Raw genomic sequence first — 13,376 nt, forward strand, 5'->3', positions numbered from 1 at the left:
GTCAGGTGACCTTGGCCCAGTTAAGAAGGTAGGGACACTAATAAGTGGGATGTCTCTTCAACAAAATGTGCAACCTAAAATAGAAAACAATACTTGTGATGTGATCCATATTAAGCCATTTTATATTACTATAAATCAGGGTAAAGTAGTCCACAATAAATACGTCTGCCCTTTGGGTTTTAACAAACCACAACTGTGTCATCCACCACGTGTAAGAGGTTGAACTACAAGCAGGACAGGAAGGATCCCATTTCCCACATGCGACCTTGCGCTGAATTTTAAAGCGGCTCAGATGAGTGAGTGAATGAATGGATGACTGCGAAGCGTCGCTGGTGAAAATGTGCCACTGTTGTATATTTAATGTCCAATTGGTCTCGTACAAGTAAAGCAGTGAGCTTTAACCCTCATTTAAATTGTAGAATAACGATGCAGAATGCATGCTGAAAAATGCATTATTAATACCGTCTCATGGTTTCTCTTGCCCGAGTGTTTTGCATGTTTTCAGTGGAGGAAAAAAAAAATAGATATCACAAGGCTTTTTCAAACTTCATGAGTCAGGGAGAAAATCCTACTATCCTAAGTGGGATTTGGAGCTGAAGAGCAGTTTCTTTCAGTGCTGCTTTACATTATTTCCATTAAACAATCCAGGAGCAGGGGCTTTGAGCATCGTTAAATTCATATCTAGTTATAGATGTGATATGAACACCGATCAGGCAGAACATTATGACCACCTTCCTGATATTGTGTAGTCTCCTTAGTGCAAAAAAAGTTCATCAGGGAATGGACATGGGTCTTCTGAGGTTGTCCTATGATGTCTGGCAACAGAATGATGTTAGTGGGGGCCTAAAGGGTCCTATGGGTTGAGGGGAGGGGCCTCGGTGGATCAGGCTTGTTCCAATGCATCCCACAGATACTAGATCAATTTGTAATCTAATGAATTTGGAGGCCAGGTCAATACCTTGTACTATTTTTCTTTTCTTTTTTTAGTTGTTCCTAAACTGTTTTTGTGTATCCGGCTGCATCCTGCTGGGGGTGACTGCTGCCAGCAAGGAGTGTCATTGGGTGGGGGTCCCTCGTCTGGTCTTAGTGGGTGCTACATGTCTAAATAACATCCACATGAATGCCAGGTCCAAAAGTTTCTCACCAGAACCATGAATTGTCACAAGACGGTCAATGATATCTAAACTAAACTATTTGGTAAAAAATTTTGAAAAGCTGCTGCATTTGTTTGCTCCACTTCATTTGCATCTAAATGTGACTGTAAACCCTTGAAAAATACAGAATGGCAATTACACTTAACATTATTCCTGACTCTACACTAAACGCAATGACATGTTTTTAAGCTCACTACACAGTTATTGTGAGGAATAATTATAGTTTAGCCAGTGCTCTGAGGGAAACTGAGCCTATTTGTGTTAACTCCATCACTGTGGCAGAGTCAAATTCACAAACATGTGAAATATTTATGGGATCAAGCAAACAACTAACACATCTTTGGGTGTACATTGCTTTGGTGATTGCTATTATCAACAGAAATAGAAATAGTCCGCACAAATTTCTCCCAATCTGTTGAATATTTATAGAGAGGGCAAAAAAAAAGGACTTATTTATTTTTGCTAAATTATTAAAAGTGCGGAATGCAGATTATTAATCATTAATATTGATATTTTTGCGCAACTGTAAGACATAAATATTTGGGCATAAATATTTATCTCCTCCATGCCAGCGCATATTAACTCTTGGTTTAGCTCCTTATTCAACAGAGATATGTTTCCTTCAAAGCTATTTCCAAGTCACTTACTGTATTTGTGCTTGCCTCTCTGTGATCTGAGCTCATCATTGTACCCACCTACATGGCAGAAAACACAAAGCAATTCCGAGGAGTGTGTTGTCTTTTTGTGTGAGATATAGGCATTGACACAATCCCTCTGTTTTCAGAGCATGAAATAATTCTTTTAATGGCCTGCCAAGTGCGCACTCCAAAGTTTGATTTTGCTCTGCAAAATGAGAGCAAAAATCTCGAACAATTTATTATGCTGTTTGTGCCTCGCTTCACTAGTTATCGTCTGCAATTTATTTCCTACCTTGGGGTACTGCGAGCCATTTTTCTCCATTTTCAGTGGCTCACTTTCTCATTCTTGATCCTACACGCTGCTGACTAAACTCCTGCCTCCAGCCATGGTGTTGGAACATCACAGAAAACTACATCATTATGCTGAAGCTGGTTAACAAAGAGAGGCAGAGAACCGGTTTAAATCACAGGGCACAAGACACTATGTGAATTACCGAGTTCACTAACTCAGATGCAGCGATTCACATATTCCCTCTCCAGTGGCGCAGGTGAACTGGCTCCGCTAATGAAGGCTGTTCCAGACCTCAGTTGGAATTCAAGGTCAGCACCTGACCACTCTGCACTATTTTAAATTCAGTTTTTTCTATTATAAATTAAGCTCCAGTTGAAACGTGAGTTCCATGTCTGCATCAGCCGACCATCAGTGATGACCTTTTTTGTTTAAAGACATTTATTAATACATTATTTACACCTGTACTCTTCTTACCGTCACATGTCATCATGGGATTCCAGAAAATAAAAGGTTGATAGTTTCTGCACTGACGGGATTTATCAGTAATTTAAAACAGACATTGACAAGAATTTTGATTTCAAAAGCCGGTTGTCCGTGTTTTTGTCCGAGAAGCGGCTGCTGCAAACGACTAGTGCAAAAATCAAAGCAAGTATCCAGTGACTTCGATTAATAGTAGCAGAAGTGGTAATACAGCGATATGATGTGTTCGGATTCACACAGTGACATGAGTAGGTTTCTTCCGGGTCTGTCTGGAAATCTGCACATCAAATTAAACTTGAAAAAGTCTCTGCAGAGCATCCGGTGGTGACGTGGCTTAATTTTAAAGCACAATACATTCAGAGGGCACTGATGCATTTGATGCAGTTCGACCTTGTTTTTGTGCTGTAGTGCAAATGCATCCCATTGCACTGCTGCCTTTGTGACATCTTCAATCGGCACAATTATTTTAACCACCATGTCAATTTAGTGTGGTGCAAGGGTCACCAAGTTAAATAAATGTATTGGACAAGTTATATTGATTATATACATGCTAATATCGTTAATTGCTAAGTACACCCTGAGCACCTCCAAAAAGACTTTGGTGCTCACCAAAGTTGCGATTATTGTGGCCTTTGCGGTCCTCAGCACGTGTCTCGCTGCCTGGTAAACGCTCATGTTATTTCCAATCCCCAGTTTGCAACACAGTCACACTGTAGTCTCTGCAGATTTTAGACTCCACACATGGCCGCGTGGAATATAATCGAGAGCAGAGTTGTGATTTAACATAATAATGCTCCAAATCCCAGCTCTCTCTTTCTTCCCTGCAGTAAGGGGAAATTACCACAAGGTGGCAGAGAGCAACCTGCTGTACCCCTCTTTAGCACTCTTTCTGAAATGAGTCTTATTAACTACCATTACATCACTTGCTCACAAATTGTAGTTTGATATGCAAAACGATTTTTAAATGCATATCATATGCTGTTTTAATCCTTAATATCAGTAAATATGGCATATTAGCGCTTTTAATATTCTTAAGAGATTATCAGGCACTCATTGCCTGTGTGCTTATGCAGGGTGTGAGCATTATCAAATATTAATTCTTCTAAACTCGCTCTTTTAAGAGGACTTCTTTGATGTTCGTGTAATTTTTCATCGGCTAAGCAGATCTCACACAGTGGTATCTTCTGGAAAGCAGTGGGCCATAATTCATTGATGAGCCACGTGTGGAGCGCGGATATTCACATCCTCATGCTTATGCAAGATCTTAAACAGCTCTGTGTTGTGGAATGGATATAACAGAGCGGTGTGGGCTGCTGGCTTCAGACTGACTTAAAGGGCTAAGCAGAAGGCGAGGAAAACCGATGCGTGCGAACTTTGCGGGCCTGTTCATTTAAAATGCTTAAAAGACGGCGAGCGGAGTCACTTCAAACCCGTGTAGACATTAGGATGAATTACAAGACATCAAGGATTTACAGATTAATCCTTCCGAGTTTCTTCTCCAAATCTGTTAACAACTGAAGGTCAAAGTCATTATTTCTTTTGTCACCGCTGTGAGATAAACAAGCAGCACGACCGTGACTCCAGTCATGTCTACTTGACGCAGAAAGAAAAAAAAAATGAGGAAGAATATTACAGAGGCAATTACGGCAAAACATAAAGTTTAAGGTTAACATTTTTAAATTATTATTTTTTGACAATGTTGGCCCTTGGAGTTTGGGAATTGATCTCTCTGTAAACATACTAAAGCAAGCGAGATTGACATAAATTGCGCAGACGAAGCCATCTTTTGAGCGCTCGGCTTTCTCTTTCATGTTGCCTCACTTTGGGGGCTGAATGCTGCTAATAAAAAATGGGAAGACCTTGGGCAAGTAACACTGGCTGATTAGTTTCGTACACTGGAGACGAGAAGCGCTTTGGAGTCTGCGATGATATTTGTTTTCTTTTCACAACATATCTGAGGAAGAGAAATAAAGGGAATGCTTAAAGTTTCACCGATGTGTTTGTTCTCTTCAAAGCCGAGAGAAATCTTGCGAGTCCGTGTCAGATGTTGTGTGTGCATGCTCATTATTTCAATAAAGCCCACTTTGCCTCCTGTGATTGCTCTATAAAGAGAATAGCGGATGACCTTGGCTCTGTTGTTAAGTTAATGCTTTTGCACAAAGGAATAACAGATGCCGGCTGGGATAGCGCCGAGGTTACGGCGGGACCCCCTGTCCGCCTTGTTAGCGGGACCGCTGCCTCACGCTCGCTAGATGAGTCCGCGGCAGAGTGTGGCCCTCTGGAACGTGTTTGAGTTGGTAATCACACAAGACAAACAAGGCTCTTCTGTAAAGTTTCCCACTAATGGGATAATTGATTGACAGTCTTTGAGCTTTCGCGCAGTTGTATTATTTACTGGTGCACTTGCACACTGCAAACTCTTTCAATTTAATTGAGAGACAATTGGGCATAAGGGCAACGTGGCCATGTGGGGAATCAAGCAATGGGACGGTTTTAATGATTCCCCCACCAGAAAAGTTAGATTCGCAGTCTCTCTGCTCTCTGATCTCGCAATGACAGTACACTACGAGTCATTTCATCGCTGATAGTGATCATCTATTCCGTGAAATCCCATCCCAGTTGGATATATATATATACACATACAGTAGATGTATTATACTATATACGCGCTGGCATCCAGCAGGCCGCTCTGTGTCAGTTCCACTATCGCAAATTAATTCTTTTGTTTTCCAGACAGTAGCGGTGCAGGAGTTTCGCTCGGTTTCAGTGGGAGTGTGGCAGCACATGATGTACTTTTTTGCTCGGAGGCCACGGCCAGTTGTTTCCCCAAACTCTGGCACGACGAGCGCACGCGACGAGCCAAGCAGCTTCCTGTACACCCGGCCGCCATAATAAATGCGCTACAGTACTCCGGACTGTACTGTACTGCTGTGGAATGCAGACTTTGGCCCTAGGTTGCAGTCTGCACTCCTCCACACACTCATCCCTCTCACTGGCTGTCTGTCTGTGCCCAAGGAGTTCAGTCGAGCTCAGATGCATCTCAAAGTGCACTGCGCTTTTTTTTTTTTTTTAAGGCTGAGTACGCTACATGTGTGCTTACATTCACACACTCCGAAGGAAGACTCCCATATAAATTTGGGGTCTAAATCTTGAAGATATACGATGCATGTTACTAGCTGCTACTTCTTTTAAAATTGTTATGGCATAAATTGGTAAAATGGAGAAGAAACCCAGTGAAACTCACCCTATCATTAAAATATATTCATTGTTTTACTGCTTTTGCCAAATACGGGGTTAAAAAAAAAAAGCGTATATTAATTAAAATAGAAGAAGACAAAGAAAAAAACATGGCTGCTGAGTGACACAAGGTACAATCCTCAGCAAAGTCGATGGTCCAAGCTGTAACGGTGTAAACCAAGAAGAGGCAAATGTTTCCTGTGTGCAGCAGTAGCTGCAGGTGAACACTCCAGCTCCCCTGAAATGGCCCGGGGCAACTTGATGTTTGAAGTTAGGAACTCAGAGGTGGATAAAACATCAGTGTCGAGTGCAGATGGCCTAGATCATTGGGCACCTGCAACAAAATCTTCATCCAATCCCACATCTAGGAAGTCATTGTGATGTCTTCACCGCACACAATACTATGACAACAATACTGTGTTAAAGCCAGTACATAGGCTATATTTTCCGCTAATGTCCTTAAAAGGCTACATAGCTTTAGTCGGGGCCAGATACATAATTAAAGTGTGAGATAGATGTTAATTACACAACTACAACTCTTCACTGATGCATGACCGCACGGATGAGCCCTTCACTGGTTGATACAGTTGGATGAAAAAGTAGAGTGCAGAAAATGTTTACTTTCTAGTTGTTGTGTTGGTTCTATGGCAGTGATGTTTTCTGCCCTTAAACCCTTAAAATACATTACATAGAGCATTATTTTTATTTTATCGTTATTTTTGCTCACAGTCCCACATATGCACCTAATATCTCAAGTAATAACCAGAAACTCATAATTGAAAGGGATCTTATGATGCTTCATATTACTGTGCATCCTTTACCACTGAAGCAACGCATCCTCTGCGACTCTCCTTTAATGGCATTCAATTGCCACCAGGGGGTGCTACAGATGAACAAATTCATGTCGGCGACCCCTCGATTTAATGGGGCGGTGATACTGGAGTAAATTGTGACACTAGAATATATATATGTATATTGCAGATGCTGCATTAACCGTGTAACTGTGAAAGGACACACCTCATTGTTATGAATGCACACGTAAAACTTATTTTAAATTTACACGCAGTTTAAAACTGAGGATTATATTACAACAGTGTGGCGTGTGTGTGTGAGAGTTCTTGTACAGCTATCTTTCTGAACACCAGCCTGAGTTATACGCCATCGGAGTGAGGACATTTAGGCAAAGTGAGGACATTTTGTCCACTCCTCACTTTTAAAGGTTCTGATTAGGTGATGACTGAGGTTGAGGGAAAGGGTTAGGGTTAGACTCGTAGTTGAGATGGTTAGGGTTAGGGTAAACCGGCTTGGAAATGACTGTGCCAATGAATGTCCTAACAAAGATAGCCATACAGATGGGTGTGCACGTGCTCCTGCATATTGCGTGCAAATGTTCAATATAAGCTCCAATGTATCTGGAAAGCATGTGTATGCACCTACAAAGAACTGGGTGACTGCCAGTGTGCGTGTGTGCAGGCATATGAATTTTGTAGAGATGACACAGTTGTATAGTTCAACTGCACTGACCTCAGCACATCAGCCTTAAATAGAACTATGATGCTGCACGCGTTATCTCATCTTGCAGTTTGTCCTAAAAGAGCTCAAGTATGAGCTCACCGCTACAGTTTCACCTTCTGACACCCTCTCTTTTCCTTTCGTACACTCTGGCACACGCGCAACGGAGCCTTAACTCTTGCCACATTTATGACAGAGTCTGAGTCACAGCACACTCTTCATCTTTTATTTGGACCGGTCGTCCTCCGGGACAACTTCTTCAGCCGGATGGTTCATCTGCTGCGTCTGTCCCTCCTCCTCCCACCCCCCCATCCCTGACACTACACACAGAGAGCCCAGTCTGATGTTGCGCAACCCCCTTCTGCTGGTTCCCATCCAACGCAAACGTTTTCTGCCTCCACAGTGTGTTACCACTGCCCTCTACGGTGCCAACAAACACATTTCAGGCAGCGGCAGAAGCTGCGCTTAGTGCCATGTGCGATCCCGAGGAGTTTTCTCCGTAAAAAAGCGAGTGCAGTCCACGGCTTTCGCCGGCCCCCTTATAATGAACAGGTTTGAATGATCAATAAACAGGACTGTTTCTGTTGGAACCTGAGCCCCTACACCTCTCGGGTCTTTCCTTAAACTGCTGAACACAGATTGCCAGCTGTAGCTTTCTTTATTTAATCATTAGATCATTAAAGGTGCTAAATGATGCCACTCCTCTCGCTGGAGGTGAACCAAGCACAGCTGACTTGATGGAAATTCTATTGAAACTGGTGCTGAGCCTAGTTCCAGTGGAAGGAAGCTTCAACTTGAAGTGGAGAGAGTTTGCTTCCTTCCATCCCCAACCTGGATATACCAAACTGAAGGAGCAATTAATAAAAAGAGGGTTGTAAGATTGAGCTAAAGCTTCAGAATAGCTTTAAATTTACTGTTGCATATGTATCCCAGGATAAGAGCAATGTGGCAATGTGAAGATTTGTTGTTCTGGAGGTATTCCCTTTAATATGTCCATGTCTTTTTAAAAAGTACATATAAAACATAAAGATGGAGAGGCCAGCTAGGTTTATCTGAGGCCAATTAGCAGACATCCCCAGCGATTCTCTGGCCCAAAACACCGTGCAGGCAGGAGTCTGCAACGAGGATGAGTTATAACTCTCTGTCCCGTCTGGAGGAGACGCTGCTCCTCTGCCAGGAGATTCCCAATGGGAGTTGCTTCCTCCACACATCTGGATGGCCGAGCTCGTCCTTGCTCCGGGACCCTTAGAATTAATCTGAAATGCAACATCTGCGAGGGCCTTTTTAACCGTGCCATATTTTCCCCCCCTCTCTACGGCTTGGTGTCTGCTCACTGGGCTTACACCGGGCAGCCAAGTCTCTCCAGGTTCCAGATGTTTTTTTTGTTGGTCTGCACGGAAGAGCAGGTGGTTGCCGAACAGCAGGTAGACCGCAGCTTCCTGAAGAGGTTAAGTCCGGGAAGACGCCTCGCACTAATTCAAAACCGTGACAGGGTTCACCAGGTAACAGACGGCATATTCACAAAAAAATGACAATTTCACCCAGAAACACTTTTGAAGTGTCTTTCAGTCCCAGTTAGTCATTTTCTGCAGCTTCAGGAGCTACTTCAGCCTCAGTGTATTGCTCTGTTAAGCCATTTCCTGTTTACCGGGTTGAAAGTGAGGATACATGTGACAGGAGTCTGTCTGTGATGCAGAAGACGGCTGATGTCATTTCCCTCATTTAACACCCTTTCAGTCACATGCGCCGAAGCGGCGTCAACCTGGAAACATCTGGCCCAGATAAGACGCGCTGCACATGCACATTCGAGCCTCAGCCTCACACAAAGCAAGTCAACAACAGGCCGAGCAGTTTACTGTGCGAAAAGATTAATTCCCCACGCAGATCTACACCAATCAACATTTTTTAACGACGCTCGATAAGGCAGCTCCTCGCTCGCTCCGTGCAAAGATCGGGTTTGATATTCAAACGGGGCTGAGGGAAAATGTGTGTGGGAGCGCCAGCCAACAGCCTAATTGTCAGTTGCGGCTAATCTAATGGCCTAAATATGCTTTATAAGACCAGGGGAAGCTTTTTGTGTGTACGCTGCAGTTCTGAGCACAACAGAGCCTGAATCTTAACGATTGCCCTCGTGATTATGTTTACCCCTGGGAACGGAGATTTGGTGCGGCGGCCCGGGCTACCACAAGAGCTGCGCTGGCGTCATTAACCATGCAGTTTTACAACAGAACGGGCCCCTATCCGCTTTGAGGCCACCGTAGGCATGCGGTCTGAATCTTTACGCAACACACGACATTTCCCTGGCACCGGAGCTGGCATCGGATGCGGATCAGGCTCCGGTCTGCGACGCAGACCTGGGCTACACTGGCACAGTGGACCGGTTTTAAAACTGAATCTCCTCAGCTAATTGTCACGAATATACTTTATCAGCGTCAGCCCCCGTTAAATGCTTTTCATATCGGAATCTGACTGCCCCGTGCAGATAGAATCTTTCCACCATTTTGTTTTCTTGGCTCAGCACACTACAGGCATGCAAATAACACAAAAAGCTGGCACAAGTAGGATTGTTACCCAAAAAAAAAAAAAAAAAAAGGGAAAGAAAAAAAGAAAAGTAATGGTAAAAACGCTATTCATCTCAGCAGTCCCTCGAGTGAGTTATTGCGGGCTGGCAGACAGAGACAACTGCAATTATGTAACGTATTCACACTGAAATCTGTCTGTCTGCGACTGGATTGCGTAAAAGAAGTTTAAAGGAAACATTTCCTTGTATGGATTAACAACAATGTGTCAGGAAAAGCCGAAAGTTCACGTGGATTTGAGGGCACGTTCGCCGAGCGTTTGATGCTCTCCAAGAAAGCGGCATTCCGCGCGCGAGTAAAGTGACCACCGAAGCTTCTGGATCAACAGCGCAGGGAGGGAGATGAAGAGCAGGAGTGGTGCATTTAGCTCCTGCGGGGCACTGATGGAGCTCTTGGAAGGACTACAGACACCCCGACGGGGCAACAGAAAACCTTTCGAATCAAAGAGGACTGTCCCCGTCTTTAGTGATACGGAGTGCAGAAACCAGCATGCTACAGTTCTCCATCTGAGATTCAGCGCTTTGCCTCAAAGGGATGCTTTGAATTCTCAAGTGCATGTCATGCATACATCAAAGCAGTGGACCACACCATGAAGAAAAGGTCACAAAGTGGGCCACGCTGACATTCTGACCGTTTCATCTTTTGATTTGTTCTCTTATCGGGTCAGTTGATATTAGAAGAAGTCAAATAAGCTCATTTCACGTTACAATTGTAGAAAACTTGTAAAATGATGGAATTTAAAATTGTTCTGAAAGCATTTGCATATCTGATCTCATTCCTAATGTTATTCCTGTGGCTACCAGAAGGGGCCGCCAAAGTGGAAGATTTTCAAATTGAACACTTTAATGTCATCATTTTAAAGAACATTTACAGGCGTTATTTTAGGAAGCACAACTTTTATTTCACATGAGTAACCATCGAATAAACTGCCACATTACACATAATCTGATTCAACTCTAAAGGTTTTAGGTTCACGTCGAAAATCATATTACGTGTTAGACTAAACTGAGAGGCCAGGTGGCTGCCTCATCTTTGCTCACGAGCCGCACCATCACAGAAACATCTGAAAAAAGGAAAACGGATCTGGTGCAGCCGCAGCTTCGCTTTCACTAGACTGTAAAAGAGAAGTCGTGCATCATGAGTTAAAGTCCTTTGTGTCATTGTTCACGGCAAGTACAATACGCAGACGGACAGCTGGAGAAGGCGCTGACAGAGTCGAGAGAGTAACCTTGACGAGCGCAGCGCCTTCAGTAGCAGCAAGGTAAAAATGGAACGCGGAGCCCGGTCAGTCAGCACGCGGACATCGGGGACAGTAGCGATAAAACAAACGAAGGGCAGCTGTGAAGAAGGGCAGAAATAGAGCAGCCTTCATACAGTAAGGCAACTCGGGCAAGGTTGTGGAATCCATCGTTAGGAGGAAGGAGGAGGGCGTGTGTTTGACAACACAGGTTCACGGGCGCAGCTAGTAGAAGAGCAACCCTTGCTGCAGGTTGTGGAATATGATGATGATCAGCGAAGGTTTACACGTGCATCTGATTATTAGCGGCAAGCACAACTGCACAGCACATTTCTCTGTAAGAAGTGATAGATGCTGTGCTTCATAGACATTCCTTTACATAAGTTTGGTTCATTCCTGAATATTAGGTATCAAGTGTCATCCTGGATGATATACATCAGCTGACAGCGCAGCTGCTGAGACCAGAAATTACTTTGCCAATTTTAGGGCATTTTCATTTTTAGGAGGGCCTGCCTGATATATTAGGAAGCCACGGTGAGGTAGTAGACTCAGGTCTCAGGGGCCTCGTTGAATGAAATGCTATGATTGCAGGTAAAATTACAGTTTATTTATAATCAAATTATTCACTCCATTATGAAATATTAGCCCATCTGGTTAAGACATTGTGGTCTGTTATGCACAGCCTCCAGTCTGGAGAGAATATGTGTCTACTTGCTCAACTAACCTGGGCTCTAAGTTGCTATTAATGCAACCTGTCCATTTAAATGTGTTTGTTCATTTTTCTACCTTTACCTTCACTTTTTATCTAATCTTACTGTTGCAGCCTTGTGCTTATTGTGCCTGCGTGTGACTTACCTCCTGTCTATTTATTCTAGTTGACCTAGTGCAACATCCTGTTTCAGACCGACGCTCTGACGTCTCCCCCCGATCTGCCTCCCACCTGCCTCTTTCATGCAGTGACTGTGTGTCGGACACCAGTTGAGCCTCTGCAATCATCAGGACACCCGCTTAAATGTTAATTCAACTGACGTTCAGGACAGCCGCATCTTGTTGAGAATCTCTCGTCTTTGTACCACTGTCTGTGAAATTCAGACTGTTTGTGGCTACTTTTGACAAAAGTCTGCACATTTTGAAAGCTGGTTCTGAGCAACTTTGCTGAGATTTGCGACTTGTTCATTTCTTAAGAGCGTGTAGGATCTAGTTCTGCTGTTTTCTAGAAATTGAATGTTTACATTTACTAAGATATCCTTTAAAAAAGGTCCAATTTGGTCACATTGTTAAATGTGACCAAATTAAAACCCAATTTATCCAAATCCATGTTTTTAAATAGCTGAGAACAGATGCTACTTTCTATTTTGAAAAGTGGGAACAAATGCGCCTCTAATATAAAATATTAATATGCTAATATCTATGTCTATGTATGGGTGCCTTCGTCGGCCATCTTTGTTGGTGCAGCTATCAATACTACATGTAAAAACTGTTCAAATGTACGTGTATATACATGCACGTGTATTTGTTTAAAGCTACAATGTGTAGTAATTGAACATTTTCAGAGTCGTATATTAGAGTCTGGCCAACTCAAATCATGGGCGACATGTTTGATACACCACAGGGAAGATTCTACAGTGTAACCCTATAGGGCGGATGTGCTATATAGGTCTATAAATATAGGCCTATAAATGTTATTGCAAATCTCTGTCAATATGCAAAAGACCCTCACTTAAATATCCCAGTGTCTGCTTACTTTAAATATCTTAAATGAGTCTGTAAAATGGTTTGTAGCCCAATTTAAATATTAAACTAGTCTTAAAACTTATCAGCAACCATGGCAAAGTTAGGTGTCAATTAAATTTGTTTATCTATATGGACATAAATTACATCCACTCATGGGTTTTACATGGCGGTAGCTGCTATTTTTCTAAGCCTTTAGTCTAGATAACTAGCTAGCATAAGGCTAGGATAAGGTTTGGTTAGCTTCAAACCTAATTAGTTTATAAAGCGTTGTTGGGCATTTCTGAGATCAAAGTACACATTAATGATGTTACGACTTTATTTTTCCAATATAAAAACTTAAGAAACATCAAAGAGAGACATTGACATTTACCTCACATAACAGGGAGAAATCAGTTGACATCCAGTTCTTCCTTTTAATCTTCTGCTCCCACAACCTCCTCCGTTTTTGTTCACTGGGGAAATGGTGGAGTTTCCCCCATGTTTTCCTGATACTGTGCTGGAGCCATGGGCTGA

The sequence above is a fragment of the Mugil cephalus genome, chromosome 6 (genome assembly GCF_022458985.1).
Source record: "Mugil cephalus isolate CIBA_MC_2020 chromosome 6, CIBA_Mcephalus_1.1, whole genome shotgun sequence".
Lineage (NCBI taxonomy): Eukaryota > Metazoa > Chordata > Actinopteri > Mugiliformes > Mugilidae > Mugil > Mugil cephalus.